This window comes from Ambystoma mexicanum, chromosome 2p (genome assembly GCF_040938575.1).
Source record: "Ambystoma mexicanum isolate Mex_15411 chromosome 2p, UKY_AmexF1_1, whole genome shotgun sequence".
NCBI classification, from domain to species: Eukaryota; Metazoa; Chordata; class Amphibia; order Caudata; family Ambystomatidae; genus Ambystoma; species Ambystoma mexicanum.
The window spans coordinates 499,347,627-499,366,151 of NC_090923.1; positions in this window are offsets into that span (position 1 = coordinate 499,347,627).

The following is an 18,525-nucleotide window of genomic DNA, read 5'->3' on the forward strand; positions in this document are numbered from 1 at the left end:
GTCCTGCGCTAACATAGTTGCGGAAACTCTTATTTCCAACTTTTTACTAGAAAGGAAGGTAGTTGTAAATAAAGGAGGAAGTAGTTTAAATAGTGATTTCTCTGTAATGATCGAAAAAATACAGAAGGAAGTTAGGGAGTTTCGTAAATATAAATCCTCATTTGAACAAATCAATAAGGGTCAATATAAACATTATGACAAAAATATAAGTAATGAAAACAAGAAGGTAAAATGTGAGATAGAAATGGCTGTACGCGAAGTAGTGCCGGGGGTTCAACCATCATCTATCTCTTCTAAAGTTAAATTTATCAAGAAGAAGTATCGTCTTTGGCTCAGTGCCTATAAGAAGAGTTTGAAAATGCAAGATGGAAGGAAATTGCACTGTTGGCCCAGTCCAATGAATCCTCTAAGATATGGGATGTCATCAGGAAAAATAAGAAAAGAGACATTACAATTAATTGTATATCAGAGGAAGCATGGTTTTCTTATATTGGATCTACATTGGGGTGTACTGAAACTATCAGTCAGAGATGTTTTATACCAAAGGATATTTGGCAGTGTAAATCAACTATATCAGATATAGCATCAGTAACTGTCAATCTCAAAAACTCTTGTGCAGTGGGTCCAGATGGGTCCTGCAAACTTTTGTTTAAAATTAACCACCATATTTGGGCCGAAGTTTTCCTTTTACTGTTCACAGAAATTGGTAAATTCAGCTTAATACCAGGATCATGGCACACAAGTCACATTCTAACCCTATATAATAAATATTCTTGGGCCGAAGCAAAGAACTTTAGATTGTTGACAATGCAAGATATCCCTTCTAAAATGTTGGCACGAGTGCTTTTAGTGGAACTTAATTCCTGGATTAAAACTCAGAACATTTTACCACCTAATCAAATTGGTTTCAGGAAAAAAGCTTGCAAAAACCATAATCTAATGGTACTAATCTCTAGCATTGAATATGCAGGCAAACGTAGGAACTTAAATACATATTGTGCCCTGATTGATTTCTCAGCCGCGTTTGATACTGTGCTGAGAAATCGTCTGTGGCTGAAGCTCCAAGCCTGGGGTATTCCCAGAGGACTACTCAAGATGCTAATGTTGTTATATAGCAATACAACTGTAAGAATAAGACTTGATGCAAGAGGGAAGCTCTCTGCTGTAATACCTGCTGGGTTAAACAGGGTTGTATTGTGGCCACAACCTTGTTTAACCTGTACTTAGCTGATATGGAACTAGATTTTAGTTGCCTAGAATCAGCACATCCTGTAAAATGCGGTGAATCATCAGTAGGGTGGTTGGCATACGCTGATGACTTGTTGCTTTTAGACTATTCTCCACCTGGCCTTCAAAAGCTATTAGATGCACTAGAGGCATACTCAAAAAAGAATGGGTTACGCATTAATATTGAAAAAAGTAAAATAATGGTGTTTCCAGCTAAGCACATTTATATAAAATATGCGTGGTACCTTAATAGTATCGAGATTGAAATAGTAAGTAGTTACAAGTACTTGGTAGGTTTTGTTGGATAGCAAACTAGTTTGGGAAAAGCAATGGTCCTCTGTGAAAGCGTGTTGTTTAATTGCTGCTAACGCTATCAGCGTTTTTATAGGATCTAACGTAGGATGTTTAGCCAAGGCGGTTCTATTAATGTATACTGCAAAGGTTCGCTCAATGCTTATGTATGCAATAGAGGTATGGGGCCATAGATTTTTGCCTCCCCTAATTAATCTGGAAGCCTTTATATTGAGAAAACTAATGCACCTCCCTAGTAACACCTCCATTGAATACCTCTATCTTCAATTTAATATGAAGTGTATTAAAGCAGAATATATTAGTCATTCTGTAATGAGCTATGTAAATCTGTTGCATCTTGATAATGACACCATTGCGGTAACTCATATGCGTGCCTTTTTGAAATTACACAAGTGTAATATTTTGGGAGTATTAGGAATTGTGATGTCCATGTATGAGCATTGAAAAACAGGTTTTCAAACGACATCGAAGAATATTCCTGTGAATTCATTTAGGAGGTGGCTCAAAATAAAAATAGAAATTCACTGCAATTAGTTGCATCTAGTCTCCTTGGCCTCAAAAGCACATAGTGAACATTTTTGTCAGTATTACATGTATTGTGTACAACTCCCGCAAGGCATATCCTAGACCATATGTGTTTAGAATTTACCTCTTAATGAAGTTCAATCTGTCCATAGTTTTAGAGATAAAGGGAGCATGGCTTGCTATAGAGCGGAGTAGACGCCTCTGGAGACTGTGTGGCTGTTTAGAGATTGAATCATTACACCATCTTCTGCTGTGCTGTGAAGGTTTAACAGCGCTGAGATCTTTGTTTTTTAAATCATACAACAATCAGATTGATGTTAGGATGACAGAGATTTTGTGGACAGCTTTTATGCAAGGTAATGATCTTAATTTAATATATTTATTTGTAAAATTTTATCTGAGAAAAAGTGAGATTTTAAAATGTATAGAATAATGAAGTGTAATGATTATAAGTAATGTGAATTGTTTTAAGGATTGTAAATTTGTCGTATTGTATGTGTTTTTAATTGTTGTATATACAAAGCTTGATAGCTATAAGTATATTAAATAAACTAGAAATTTGTAACTTAAATGTATATATGTGTTTCTTAATTTTAATGAACATGCTCCTAAAAATACACATTTTAAACACCCACCATTTTCCATTCTTCATTGCATATAAATGTCACACTTTTGAATCTTGCAGTCCAGTCCTGTTTTTTTGTTTTTCTTTGCATTCTGGGACCTGTACTCCAAGTTGTGTAATGGGAGAAGTGGTATTACAAGTGACAGAAAGCATAGAAAAAAAACAAGACATGATAAGCACCTATAGATTGGTATGGGTCATGTTGGCCAGTATGCATGTACTGCAACATATTAAACTTCCACACACCAAGTGCCATTTAAAATTGTTGTACACATCTTTTCAATCTGCTTTTCCTTTCTTTTAGAAAAAAGCTACACACAGTGCTGCTTTAAATGCACATACACACAGATGCATTTTTTTATTTTTCATTCCCCCTATGACTGGAATTGTCCAGGTGTCCGTGGACTAGCACACTGTCTGTGGACTATGCAGGCTGCAAAGGGTCCTGTGACTTTTTTTTTAAGTTCTATTGTTTAACTGTGAAAGGTGGCTCCTAAAGGAACCGTTTTCTGTGATTTTATTTATTTTGACGTTTTTTGTTTTTTACAGGAGAGATACAGTAAGGTGGGGGAGGAAAGAGGGGAAGGGATGCAAGAGGCACCAATCACAGAGAATTAAGAGGGGTAGGTGGATAGGAGAAGATGTGGGATGGGCCTTAATTTAAGGTAGGTCACAATATTTTTTGTGTCTCCTTGACAGCAGCCTCAAAAGCACTTTGAAATTGCTGCCCCCCGCAGATCGATTTCTCACAGTACAAACATAGTAGTGTGAGCCGCAAAAGGTAAAGGTCTACTGCATTCTGTAGGGCTTGTGAGGAGCCCATTGGGATCCTCTGCCCCACAGGAGTAGCCTGTGTGGTGGCAAGAGCGGTCAACCTTCTTCTCCCTGAGAAAGGAACAGAGAACCCTAGTGGTTCGATCTGGTGTGTGGGCGCATGGAGGTGGTCATGTAGGAGTACAGCCCAGGCTTTCCATGACTGAGTACGACCACGCACTAAGTGCATCTCACTTTGGGTGCCCAAGCCTTCAGTACATCCCCAACGGTGGTGAAAAACCACCACACCCATGGTACACTGCAGGCGCTGGAGGTAGGGACGTTCTCTACCTTATCTTGCTTTTCCTCTTCATCGTCTTCTACATCTCTGCACCTGTTCCCCTCTCCAGGTCCTCCAGGTTGTTGTGGTGGTGGCTGGGGAGGAGAGATGGCTATAAGTGATGCAATTTTGCAGGTAAGCCCAAGCATGAACTCAGAAACTACAGACAGGTACTCTCGCCTGGATATCCAGATTTAGAATTACTTAAAGTAATGGGTTGGTCCCTTCAGGTTAACCATCCGAGGACTGTGCAATTGTCCATAGACTAAGCGTACCGAGTTGAAAATAGGCCTTGCAAAGTTATGAAAAGTTGACAGATCAACTAATAATTGGTTTAGGAGCTCTGGAAGGGTAAAACTTCCAACTTGAAACACCCCAGATTGGCCGAAAATGCAGTTTAAAACTGTCTGTGAGCCGTACACCATCCGTGGAAAGGAGGTCACACCACATGGCTGCGGTCACACGATGACATCCCTAGACATCTGCGGGGAAACGGCTGTATGCGGACACCCCTCGGCAGTAGACGCCAGACGCATGCATGTGCATGTACACATAGGGCATGCTGTCCACAAACTATATAAAAGTGCATCTTACGAGAATGGACATGTCCAGATATGGCACGGTGTCAGTGGACTAATTACAAGTGCGTCATGTGAGAACAGACATTACCGGACACAATCTCCAAGGACACCCCATTTTGCAAATTGACACCCCAGACAGTCATATAGTCAGTGGACTATTAATTGGGGTTTGTTAGGTAGGATTTTGCATGCAGAGTCCAACTGATGTTGGACTTTACAAGACTTATCTGCTTGGTATTACTGACCCAACTCTTAACATAGGCCTGTACTACACAAGTCGGTAGAGTTTCTGAGCAGCCAGATTTATCTTAGAAGGGGTACTGTGAGCTGTAGAGCAGTACAATGAAATCAGTAAATACAAGTAGTCAAGTAAACATGTACACATTTACAAGTTGTATCACATTATTTATTTATATATACTCAAAGCATATGTATCACACTAGATATGCAGAAACTAATAGTAACATCAAGTTGAATTTTAGAGTCAAGTTATTTAAGCAGCAATAATGCATAATGCAGGTGAGTACATTCTTTTTGTACTAAAATATTTCCAGCATAAGGAGTGACATCAATCAAGGTCAGTAGTAGCACTTATGTTTCACCATACAATATTGAGTTTGGAGGGAAAATGTGTTAGCATAGAATAGAACACTGTAACAATAGTCTTTTTCTCCCAGCGGGATGTATGAAGTCTTTTCCTGAGCAATACAAGTGTAAAACAATTACAACCTTTATAGGGAACAAGCACTGCCATAGGCAGTAGGGTTCAGAAGGCATGCCTTTAGGGAGCCAGGACAGGCAAATTCAATAGGACAGCTCTAGTTCCGATGCAATCTTCTTAGAAGAAGTTAGTTGAACAGTCAGTAGTTCATTGAAGAATAATCCAGAGAAGATAGCCTACCTGATGTGCACAAGCTGTTAGGCCTACACAAGTGAATTGAAGTCATTCAAAAGGATAGAAAGGAACACTCCCCAAGCTAGGAAGCACTATATTTGGCTACAGGGGTTACACCCAAAGCCCGACAGTTCCTTAGAATTGAATCAGATCTTCCAGCTGACTTCCTTTTTGATGCAGACCCTTGTTCCTGGACCTTGGTCGTGGTGAGAAAAGGGAGGTTGTCTGGCAGGCTTCTAAAGCAGCACTCTTGAAACAAACTCTACAGCAATGGGTTCCACTCGTTTTAGCAGCTCGTTGGGTTTTTCCAATCTTTTTCTCAGTGTCAAAGAGGAATGAATATCCCTGGTTGGAATTTCCTTGTTCGCTCAGTCCTGAACTCTGGTGAGGGGACTCTGGACACATATTTCTTGCTTCTGTAGACCCACTTGGATGTCTGGGATGTTTCAGTGGGCTATTTCCTCCGGCAGATATTGCACTCATCAATGGTCCAGGTACCCCGGCTATTGGGAAATTACAAACCAGGAAAGTTGCGGAGACACAGGGGCTGGCCCAGAATGAAGCAGGTCTTAAGTACATTTGGTTCCACCAGCCTAACAGAGCAAGCCATCCTTGGCGGAGCTTCCCTGTCAAGTGAAAAACAGGGTCAGAATAGCTGCAAGGCTTCACCAGGGCTTTTTTAGTACTGGAAGGTGTTGCCAGCTTTGCTCTGTCTCTTCTTCAGAATTGATGTTCCAGTGGACCTCTCCCTCTTCATCTTCCAGGATCTGACTTTTATGCAGGAAACCAGCCAATCAAACAACCATTCAACATTCAAACTTGGGGGTTGGCAGTCCTTTCAGGACAGCCAGCCATCCAGTTTGAACTGGATTCTCGCAGTCAGGCTGGAAGACAAAGGGATGCAGAGTTTTGGACTCCTCCCTCACTTTCTGCCCTCATAGACAGTCTGGAGTCTGGGCAAGAAATCCACAGGATCTCCGCAGAAGATACAGTTAACACAAAGGTTTTCCTACATAAATGGGAAGAAACAAGAAAGGACAAAGAACACTAAAATGGCAAAAAAAGAAGACAGGGCAGTTTTGGTAAAATGAGCACCCATGGGTGCCTGTGGAAACAACCTGCTGTAAATGTGCACCGAATTATTTAAAAGGTTCACTGCCATCAGCCATTAAAGGTAAGCTTGTCCCTGTAACATAAATGTTACAATTACAAAGGTGAAAGTGGATACACTGTATCTCCCAAGCACTCCACATAAGTTGGGGTGCTGGTCTCACCTAATAAAATGTAAAAGGGATCCAAAGATCCTTTTTACGCTTGGGAACTGTAGTTCTCAGAACGTTAGCCAGAGAAAGTTTAAAAGGGATGCCCAAGGACATCCCAGCAACAATAGGCAGTATGTTCCAAACGTTGTCAAAGAGGATAACATTAAACATACACTATGGAGAGTCTTAACAATGACACCCATAAAAAGTGTAAAAGATTTTGTGAGTTTGGAAAAAGGTTCCCACTCACTGAGGTATATGGAAAAATATTTCACCAGTAAAGCAAAAAGTTCTGGGGTTGACACATGTCAGAAAGATGTATCATTGCTATGACAATATTACCTAACTGGGTTTAAGAAAAAAGGAATTATGTCAGACCAATATACAAGATATTTATAATATAAAAAATATTTTTTTTTATGAAAGGATGGGATATCAGAATGGGAAAAATATATGGAAGAATTTGGAATTTTTATACAATGATCGTCAGGGGAGGGAAGGAGTGAAGTTTCATCAAAGCGTCTTTCATTCATATTTTGGGAATTTGATGGGGTTGATTGCTGGAGGCAGGTACAAGAAGGACAGTGATAATCAACATTTCTAATAACATGACTTTTAACATAATTTTAAAGTTTCTTAAATTTGTTACTAAGTTAATACAATTTTGCAGACAAGATCATGATTTCAATATGTACAGTTGGGGACAGAGATTGTCTTTTTGATTTGATTTTGAAGAAGAGAAGACATTATTTGACTGAATACTGTATAAATCACATTATTTGTTTATATTAAAAGATGTATCATTTTCCATTAGATATGTTATTTTCATGGTCATGGGGGTCGCATGCACAGGGGCCCTGGGTGGACACTGTCTGGCTCATGAACAAAAGTAAACAAGAACATCCATTTAACACCAAAAAGCTTTTATTATGGACATAGCACTTCAGATGCATTAACCTTGAACATTCCATCCATTAAGCAGGATGCATTAACCTTGAACATTCCCTCCATTAAGCAGCCCCAAGTGTATTCTTGGAGTGGCTGCTAATGGATTGCCTTCACACATGCTCACTCTCTAGGAGGTCATACTTACCTTTGAAGATCCTGCTCCTGGACGTCCTGCTTCCTGCCAGCATACTTACCAACTGGGGTAAGCTTTTCTTACCTGTACATCTCTTCGGCAAACCAATTATTCATCTCTACACTTTCCGGAATGCCGATATCTTTATCTTGGCACCGCAGCATGACACGCTCCATCGTCGACAGCAGCACCTGCAAGAAAAAACAGAAGACAAGGTTAGACATCAAAAAACAGTCAGTTTAAGGTTGCGCTTTGCCATACTTCGCGCTCTTCCTTAAACCATCGCTTACCTGCTGACGAACTTTGCGGTAGCATACATATTCCATCCGGCCGCGTCTCGTGTCTCACAGCTGCATTGAGGCCGCATTTCCATCTAAGGGAAGAAAACAGAAGAGAGACATTATTGCGGGCGTAAATAGGAGCAACATATAAAGACACTAAACAGAACGAACAGCATCACAAAAGCTCATGAAAGACTTACCAATCATAAGGAGAAGCATAGTTGCAGCTGGAATGGACTAATCCTTATCAGGGATCAGTGAAGGAACTAGATCCCATTCGATGCGCTTCTGCCAGAAGTAGCAGGACAGAGAGCTTATCTTCCATAATTCACAGGTTAGCTTTATGGGCCGGTGTATGCTCACAGAAACTGTACTTTGGGGTGAAGGGTTCGAGAGGTACAACAATCACAGATTGGCGCGCACACACTCTGTTATCTCCATGCAGGAGCGGTATCACCATGTACCACCGCTCACAGCTTTTCTACTGAGGTAGAGGCCTGAAGAGGGTGATTCAAGTTCACGGAGGGCTGCAACCGTGCCCCAACACCTCCGCAGAGATCAGGTGAGCGTAACAGTTATCATCACTCATTTCTTCTTTTGGGAAGTTTTCTTCCAACCTATGGGATATATTCTTGGGTTACTCCTGATTTTGTGGTATTTTATGGAGGTAGTATCTCTTCAGAATATAGCCTAACAACTGTTTTTTTACCACGGTACTTGTCTCAAAAACTGGACGTGGTACACTCTGGAGAATCACCTACGCCTCACAACATCTTATGTACAATGCTGTTGTATTCCCTGAGGGCTGAAATGTAGAAAATATGGCTCATATCATAAACAAATAATTGTATACACACACGCTCGTCTGGCACTCCTGAAAACTCAACTCACACAAAAAAAATCTATTTCAGATTTTACCACATGTGGCATAATCAATTACCACATGTGCCATCACTTGTTGGACCTTAGTCTATGTGCTAATAAAAAATGCAGACACTTAATAAGAGCACAAGCCCAATTTGTTATTAAACCTTTTGATTTTTTATGTATAAGGTTAAAATTCAAAGTTGTTGAGACAATTGCATTATGTGATACACGTTTCTCGGACATAGAAAAAAATGTGCATTTCATTAGAGTGTTTGCACACATAAAATAGCCTTTCGAATGATAAGTTTTTCTTATGCACTTGTTGCCAGCTGGTCAGCAATGCTTGGCAGGCAATCTTGAATTGTTAGCCGCCTGTCGTCTAGCAAAGCTAACTTTATAAATGGAACCCACATAACATAGAAAAATAGAAACACTATCTATTGCTATCATAAAACCTGTATGTTTTTCCAGTTACACTTCTCACACCTCAATTTAAAACTGCATATTCACCTAGATCTGATGACAATACTTTTGTCCCAACTTGGCAGGGATCACAGGTTTACGTAGACAAAATGCTTGCGCAGCTAAGACCATCAAATAGCCCTCGGCTCTGGAGCCTGTCTCTCTGCCAGCTCACTGCAAATCACTGTCCTTTTCAGCACAATGTCCGAGTCCTCCCTGCCAGTTTGTCTCAGCCCAGCATTCAAAGATGTCTCTGGATGTATCTCTCTGGATGTTTCTGAATGTCTGACCCAGCTACACCCACTAAAGTCCTTATATTACCTCTTGCTGCCAATCAAAGAAAATAATTCCCAACTAGAACCACCCACATCACCCGAGTGCTGTGTTTTTCCACATTGAAAATAACTGTCCTGCTGTTACATCTCTTCCTTTTTCTTCCACAATGTTTCTTTTCAGCAGAGCAGAATTCCATATTTCCATCACCCAGCATGAATCTAGCTTGCACGTTTATTTTCTATTGAAACAGAGCCTCATGCATTTTGAATTTGGATTCAGGTTATTCCATATAGACTAGTTTGCACTCAATGTTAAGGACATGGGACATGTTACTTGGGGTGGATTAAGTTAGTATGTTAATGTACATTAGTTATTAAGTTTGGTGCAAATTCAGTAAAATTGAATATTATCCTGTAATGAAACAAATTTACAACATGCTCTGCATTTCTGAACACTGTACCTTTCCCATTTGGCACAGCGGTTGCATTGGCAACCTATGCCTTGCTTATGTTTGTGTCGTGTACTTCTGTATAAAGCCCACACTAAAACTACATGTACATGCTAAACTAATAAGCCCCTCTAACTCAAGGCCCCTAACCCATTCACAGCCCCCATCAACTCCTACATTTCTCTCGTTTTTTACTGCTGGGATCAACCAAATGCTCTAAAATGTATGTGTTGCTCCCAATTGTATTTTCTCCCTCCCCATTATCATCAGCACCAAGATCAACATTTTCATCTTAATGGTGAGAACCATCAACCATATCAAAATAAATATAATTGGAACCGGCAAGATCGCCAAACCTCTTTCAACCCATGTCCCCCAATTGAACCTATCTGCCTCTGCAAAGCCTAGACTGCTCACAGTAATATTATCCTTACTTAGATTCATTCTAATTGTATGTACCCCTTTATGCTTCAGTAATAATTAAATATCTGGATCAATGGGAAATGCTTTTATCTGAAAATCAATGTTTTCCACTTTCCCCTCCCACAAATCGCCATCAGCATGAAACAGGGTCAGTACAACCAGTGACACCGCTGTATCTTTAGGGTTAGATAGGTAGAACACACTATGCTGCAAATGTTTCACAAAAAAGAACCATGTTTAAGGTGAGTAATCATGTAATTTGTCATTGAGGTCCTAACTAACCACCTATCCTTAATCAATTTAGCATTGGCCAACTCTTCAACCTCTGTATTGCTTATAACTACCTCATCGCCCCAGACACTCCAGAGTCTGACCTCAGACCACAAATAGCAATTGATGCATCAGGAATAAATGGCTTGCCTGGACATATCATTTAGCTATTTGAATTCCACACAGGTATCTAATTTTGGGATTAGATAGACATCAGGTTCCCACAACTGAAATGCTGTCGTTTCTGGAGTCCTAATTTTCACATGTGTATTACTTTGCCAAAAACCTACATTACAATCAACTCTAGGGCAATAAACGGGATGCATAACAGAAAACCTATTTCCATTCTCTCCATAATTACGTATAATGACATTACACTTTCCATCTCAAATGCAACTTTTTCTTGTATCATTTCCACCTCTCTTTGTGTGATCTGTGCCATCAATTGACAGATGACATCAGATGACACAAAATACAGAGGTATATGTCCTTGAATCAACTGAGATACTGCACTTTGAACTTCCTGCAAGTATTTTGCCATCATCCTTTCAATTGGAGTTACTATATTTAAAATATCATGCAGCAGTTTATTATGTTTAACAATTACATCTTTTAAATCATCTTGTGTCTTACTACTAACGGTTCACACAGACACAGCATTGGCTGTTGATATTGTTGTGCCCACCACAGCGCTGATTATAGTCATCACAATTGATGCCACTAATAACCTAGCCACACTCTTCTTGCTCCTTTTTATTTTACCAGAATAACTCACCAAGGTTTTTTCCAACTGTAACATTATTTCCTTGGTTGCCCTCCGGCTTCCTCTTTATGGGGTTGCACCTATTCTGTTACCTCTTCCGACTTTATTTCTATCTCATTAACACATGTCTCAATGATTAAATCAGGATTTAGGCTAATGTGCATGTTCTGATATAACAACCTTCTATTCCCCAAGATAAAACCTGGTGCTTCTTCTAGTGCAATTCCCGATGCCGGTCCCAGCTCTATCAGTACTTGTGCTTTCACAACCATGGCACATGAAACATTCAGGATCACTATTATGAAGAGTAGCCAACATTTTTCTTTTTTCATTCTGCATTGTGGAAAGAAAAGCCAGTCCTCATCTCGGGTCATCATCTCCATGGTCTTCAGGTTCTTCATCTTCACCCCCTTCTTCAGTCCAGGGGGGTTTCCAGTGGACTCCACTCCAGGGGTATCCTCTAGGGGTCTGGCGCTGACAAGGAAAACAAGCATCTTTCTAGAGTAAAAAAAAGACACATTAAGTACCAAGCACAATAAACCTTTAATTTCCTTTTCCACTGGAGCATCTGAAATCAAATTGTTCACAGATAGACAGTATAGAAATATATGCCATGCAACCAAGCCATTATTTACATAAATACACAACACTCACATGGTACCTTCAGATAATAGCCCCTTTTGTACTTTTAGGAATGGCAACCTCAAAGGGAACACAGGAGCCTAACAAGCAAGGTATGAGGACACAGAGAGGCTCTTCTCTTCTCTGCGGACCGCATGCAATGGTTCGGAACACAGGATTCATGGTTGTTGACTTCCTAGCACGACACAAAGCGAGAAAGAGGGGGATACCAGCAGAACCACTTTCACCGCTCCCTCTCTTTGCCTAACATATATGAGGCCCTCCAACATACACCAGGATGCATGCCTACCCCAGGGGATGGAGCGATATACACATGTGGTGCACACCCGCCTGGTCCGAAGCTGAACTAGTTCACCATTCTATATGCCACTACACAACGCCTTCTAAGCACTGGAGTGTATTCCCTAAGACAATGTCTTTTCCACACAGACAGGCATCCATTGCACACCGGAGGAAGGTTCTGCAGAGAAGAGGCCCTCTCTCCCCCACCTCTACCGCACCAACCATGAGATGGCACTCCGGCTACAGTGAAGAGATAGGTCTATGCACAGAGACAGCACACCAAGGTTACCATGCTTTACAAAGCACACATAGCTAACACATTTTTGTACACATGCTGGGCTTCTGGAAGATTACTTGCGCCTTCTTTCTATGTTCCTCCCTCCCTTCCCCTCCCCCACCCCCTCCTCTATAATCCTGCCGGGTTAGACTACAGCATAACCTGCCTGGATGGATGGGCTTATAAACTAAGGAAGCCAGTACACTGTTAACAGTCTGCACCAATTAGATTCCTGCCATGTGCCCTGCACAAGTGCCCTACCGGACTCGGATTCCACAGGGAACTTGGGATCTTGCTGCCGATCACGCTACAAGCATAGCCGGTAACGTGCGCAAATACACTCACACAACATAAACTGAACTAGCAGCGATTAACAAACATAAGGAACTCTCACACTTCTTTCCTTTTTTTCTTTTAAATTTTAAATAGGGTCTGCTCATTGGACACCCTGAAGAAGGAGCCCTGTACTATTAGTACACATATGCACCGAAACGTGTACACACTAGTCAGCACGCAGAAGATGATTATGGACATACTATTTACAACTCTCCCTTCTAGCAGTGTGTCAACCAACCTTTCCTTGAACACGTTGGCTACATTTTGAGATATCCTTACAGTCCAAAGACCCAGACCTCAAAGGTCAACCTGAGAACTTGAGTTTAGGGATGACAAGAAATGGTGAAAGCAACGCAAGATTAGCTTTTTCACATGTAGAAATTATTCAGTCCACAAACCCTGCTCAATTGCAAATCGCAGAGGAGATTGCTCCACAGAACCAATATGGAATTTTTAACACTCTTAAGATTGTATTGATTGACTTTATGTTATTGTACATATGTTTTTTGCAACCAGCTAGGGCTGTATGTATGTTCCTTCTTTCTTAGACTATGGAATTTTGCACTAAGAACTGAAAGTGAAATATATCTATATTCTGTTTTCCTGTTCACATTGAATATATGTGTCACTGTAAATTTGTGTTACTGCACACACTCTGACTATATAAATTGCTCTTGCAATATATGTTTGTTCTGCATTGATTTTGTCAATCCTTTGACTCCTTTGTTTGGCACACATAGAGCTCACATTATTAGAAGTTTGGCTGAGGCCGTCCCAACATACAGACACAGACCTTGACAGATACTAAGAAATGTGATGAGTTCTTTATTAGTCCCCTTGTCTAATACTATGTGACGATATAAGCAAGGTCAAGGTAGGAACAAGTTTGTGTCCCCAACCTTGTAAGGAGGAGCTTTATTTCAAATTTTTCTAATGGGAAATGGGACAACTTTATCGTGTTGGCGTATTTATGATTTGAGATTTCACGGTTCATCTTCTTTTGTTACCCTTTTGTACTTTTATGCACCAGCACTATTTACACTTCCTCATTTGCTAGGGCAAACCCCACATATTATATATATATATTACATATATTTTTTTTTTATTCGCTCCAACTTGCTCAAGCCTCTTCACCTCTTCACCTCATGTTTCAGGTGGAAAGTTTTGATTTGCTTAACATGGCCAAACTGTTCCACCACCAATTCCCCCTCCTTTTTAGCAATTCTGTATACCACAGGTGAAACCTTATCTGTAATTGTATATGGCCCTTGCCATGCTGTGAGGAATTTAGAGTTGTAGTGTTTCCCTTTGCCGAAATTAAAGGTATACAACTGGTCTCCTATTTCATACTCTTCTACAGATGCCATACTATCATAATATGTTTTGCACCATCAGTGGCCTTTTCCAAATTCTGCTGCACAAATGCAAACGCATTCCTCAACTCTTCCACGTATTTGTGAGTTGCGGATGCATTTAAAAGGACCTGCTCATTTGTCTTGTAAAGTAAGTGTTGTAGGAGCACCATTTTTCTTCCTGTCAATATTTCATGACGGCTGAGATTTGTTGATTTATAGGAGTCAACCTGATGGCCGTTAATACCAATGGAAGACCATAAATCCCAACTAGAACCTGCTTCAGCCACAGATTTCTTTAACATTTCTACTATTGACCTGTTACACCGTTCCACTCCCCCTGAAGAGGAAGGCTGGTAAGAAATGTTTTGTTTTCTCTTCACACCCAAAATCTGCCATATCTTTGTCATTAATGCACTAGTCAAATGATTTCCATGGTCTGACTCTATTCTTTGAGGTAAACCAAATGTTGAAAAAACATGATTTACAAGCAAAGTGGCTGCCGTTCGGCCACTGCAATCTGGGGCTGGAATGCACTCTACCAATTTGGACATTAAATAAGTTACTGTCAGCATGTACTGGTTTCCTATTGCAGAATTTTTACAGGCCCGACATAGTCGATTTGCAAATCAGACCATGGGAGGGTCAAAACCCTTTTCATTAATGGTGCTCTATGAGTAGGTGACACAGATTAAGACTGTGCACATACTAAACACCCTCTAGTGTAGAGTTCAACATCTTGGGACATGTGTGGCAGAATCCTTCAAAATGTCCAAAGTTGTTTGTGAACCTCTGTGTCCTGCAGTTATGGCATCATGGGCATGATGTAACATCAATCGCCAAAGTGACAAGGGCACTACCCATTGTATTTGACCTGTCACAGATTCTCTAATCATCAGTCCATCTTGTAACCTAATTCTCTTTTTGTTTTTTAGTAACACCCTCAGTTCCTCTTTCCCTTTGCAATCCTATTCAGTCATGTAACAAATGGTTATAAAAACCCTAAAATCAGGAATTCCTTTTGCTCTATGATCAGGTCCTGATTGAGTGTATCAAAACTCCATTGCACCACAAACTGCTCAACTGGTTTTGGAATTTTGGAGCCTGTTATTGCATCTACCTGTATTTCACCAAGCAGGTGTTCAATAGGAAATAACTCCCCCATTACCACTCCAATTTTGGCTATTTGATCTGCCTTTTCATTCCCCTCTTTGTCCTCACCTGGCATTTTTAAATGACCATGGGCCTCATTATACGGTAGGCGGTAACCATGGCGCTATTAGCGCCAGGGTTGCTGCCGGTATTTTACCGTGTTCGCCTTGGTGGATGGCAGAATTACCGCCCTACTCCAAGGTGAGTGGGGCGGTAATTCCCCATTCACCAAGGCCCTTCCCTATTCCCATTTCTGCCCCCATAAGGCATAATGAGAATGGGGAAGGTGCTAATTACGGTACCGCAAATTGCGGTACCGTAATTAGCTCTGAGGTCCCTTTGCGGCACCCTGCTTTAACAGCTGGTAAAAGCAGCCGTTAAGTCGGGTCCCGCAAAGGGAACTCGTAGTAAGGCGGTAAGGGTTTACTGGTACCGGTGCCCTTATCAGTACCGGTAAACCCTTACCGCCTAACGTATAATGAGGCCCCATGTATTTTCTTCCAATGTATTATCAAATCATTTTTTGCCAAAAGTTTGTCTATGGCTTGAATCACCGTGTCATGTTTAGGTGTTTTTTGTTATAGGTGAGCATGCCTTTTACCTTCCAGCCAGGTAAATATTCTGCAAAGCAATTCTGTGCATAATCCGAATCAGTTACTATAACTATCTCTTTGAAATTATATTCTACAGCTGTAGAGACTGCCTTGTAAATAGCGGCCGACTCTGCCACTTGACTACTTCTAGGACCTATTCTCAGGTTTACCCTTGGAATGTTGTCACATTTAAACCAGATATTTCCTATTCCTGCTACTAGCTCTTTTTCTGTATTATTTTCTACATGGTATGCACAGCCATCTACATATGCAGTTGGTAAATCCCAACTTATTTCTTCATTGAATGCTTTCTGTGGGGACTGCTCAAATTCATTCAATCTTTATTCTAGCTCTGTATCTTCCAGTTCACACATGGCTGCACAATCAGGTAAGTCTGCTAGCCCCTGGGCAAACAGTTTTTTTTTTTAAATTTTGTCCATATTTCACTTCCACAGGAAATTCTGGACTGGGCCAAATTCCCTGATCTGATTCTCTTACTTTTCAGAAACTGTAGAGGCTGGTGATTGGTCTCAATATTTACCCTCTCCCCTTGAATTATGGTATGGAAATGCAGTAATTCCCAGACAGAAGTTCTAGCATAGGCAATAGATTTGTTATACAAATCATGCCTTTGATATAACACTGCTGACATGGATTGATCAGTGAATCTTATCTCTACAACGAAATCCTTGTACTTTATTGGATTTGCAAACATTGTGCCTTCATTAGACACTCTTTTAATATGGCCACAGCCTCACTTTGTTTTTTTTCCCATTTCCAGGGTACATCCTGCTTCACCCTGCTTCAGTAATCTTGTTAAAGGTTGTGTCATCTCTGCATAATTCTAAATTAATTTCCTGTTGTAACCTGTCATCCCTAATAAACTCTTTAACCCTTTCAGATTAGTAGGATCTTTCAGTATATGAACTGCTTTCACCTTCTTCTTTTGCGGTTTTAACCCATTCTCAGTCACCTAATGACCTAGAAAAACCACCTTATTTTTAGACCATTGTTCTTTCTGGGAAGATACTTTTTCCCCAGCCTTCTGTAACGGGCTAAGCAAATGTCTAATCTCATTAAAATGGCTTTTTAGATTCTCATTTTAAATTAGCGCATCATCCACATACACTATTGTCCCCCTTACAGTTGCATCTGGGAGCGCCTTGCTAAGGAATATCCCAAACTCACTCCCACTTTTGACATACCCAAAAGGTGTCTGGGACCACGCATACTGTGATTTGCCCCCAAAAAAATGCAAACTAATTCTGAATATCTTCAGCCAATGTTACACACCAGTATCCAGCTGTAAGATCGAATGTGGTAAACACCTTTGACCCATGAACCTGTGCGAGACCCTGATCAATAAATGGAAGGGGCCACCTTGAAACAGGTTCCTTTTTGTTTAATTCTCGTAGATCTGCACACACACGCCATTTGCCATTAGGTTTTAACACACCCAATATAGGGGTATTTGACGTGCTATTAATGGGCCTAATGATTCCTCTAGATTCTACATTTTTTGATTATTTCAGCTAGTGATTCCAAACATGCCAGAGGTAACCTATTTTGTCACACAAATACTGGCTCCCTACCATATCCTTCTGGTGATGTGGCAACATGCAAATCTGCAACCGACAATTATGTGCATCTTTGTCAAACACCTGCTTGAATTCCATAAATATTTTTCTCAATTGGTCTTTTTCTTCTTCATTTGTGCAAGCATATGCTGTCTGAATTTGCTCTTCTACCATTTTATAAAACTCTTGGAAGTCCTCCGAAGGAGGGACCTCTGTACTTACCTCTAACCATGTGGCTGTATCCCTTTGGAGAGTCGACACACTTAAATATTGACCTCCATTTCAATATGCTGTTTTTCACTTTCAGAATCCCCTAAATTGAATAGAATGCAATCCTCTTGATGATAGCACACTATTTCACTTGACTCATAAGGATACACAGACTGAACTGTAAAGATTCCTTTAGGCTAAGAATCCAATGATTCTGGCAACTCTTCCTGTGCAGTCACATAGCTTTCAGGGATGTTCCCAATCACTGAACATTACTGAAATCCTCAGTGTAGTAAGACTGCTGTATTGCCATTCCTATTGCAGAACTCTCTTCTAAAATGGATGTCTTGGTACCCTGTTTGTCCAACAAAATTTGAATGGGTCCATCCCCAACAGTGTATTTGCAATTTCAGTGAAAATAAAAAATAGTGCTTTTTGCTTAAAAGAAATGGTAATAATACAGAAATAGATACAGTGTGCTTACTATTTTGTAAGAGATTGTTTTTGTAATGAGCGCCTTGTGTATGTGATTCTGTATGAAGAGTTGTACTGAAGTGATAATATGAGGTGTACATTTATGGTTTGTGCTTGGTGCATTCCATTACATTTGGCCTCATTACAAGTGTGGCAGTAAGGCAACAACAGTGCCGGTAGCACTACCAGCACCTTGGAATGGTACCGCCCTACGACGAGTTCTGCTCGTGGGTGCCCTT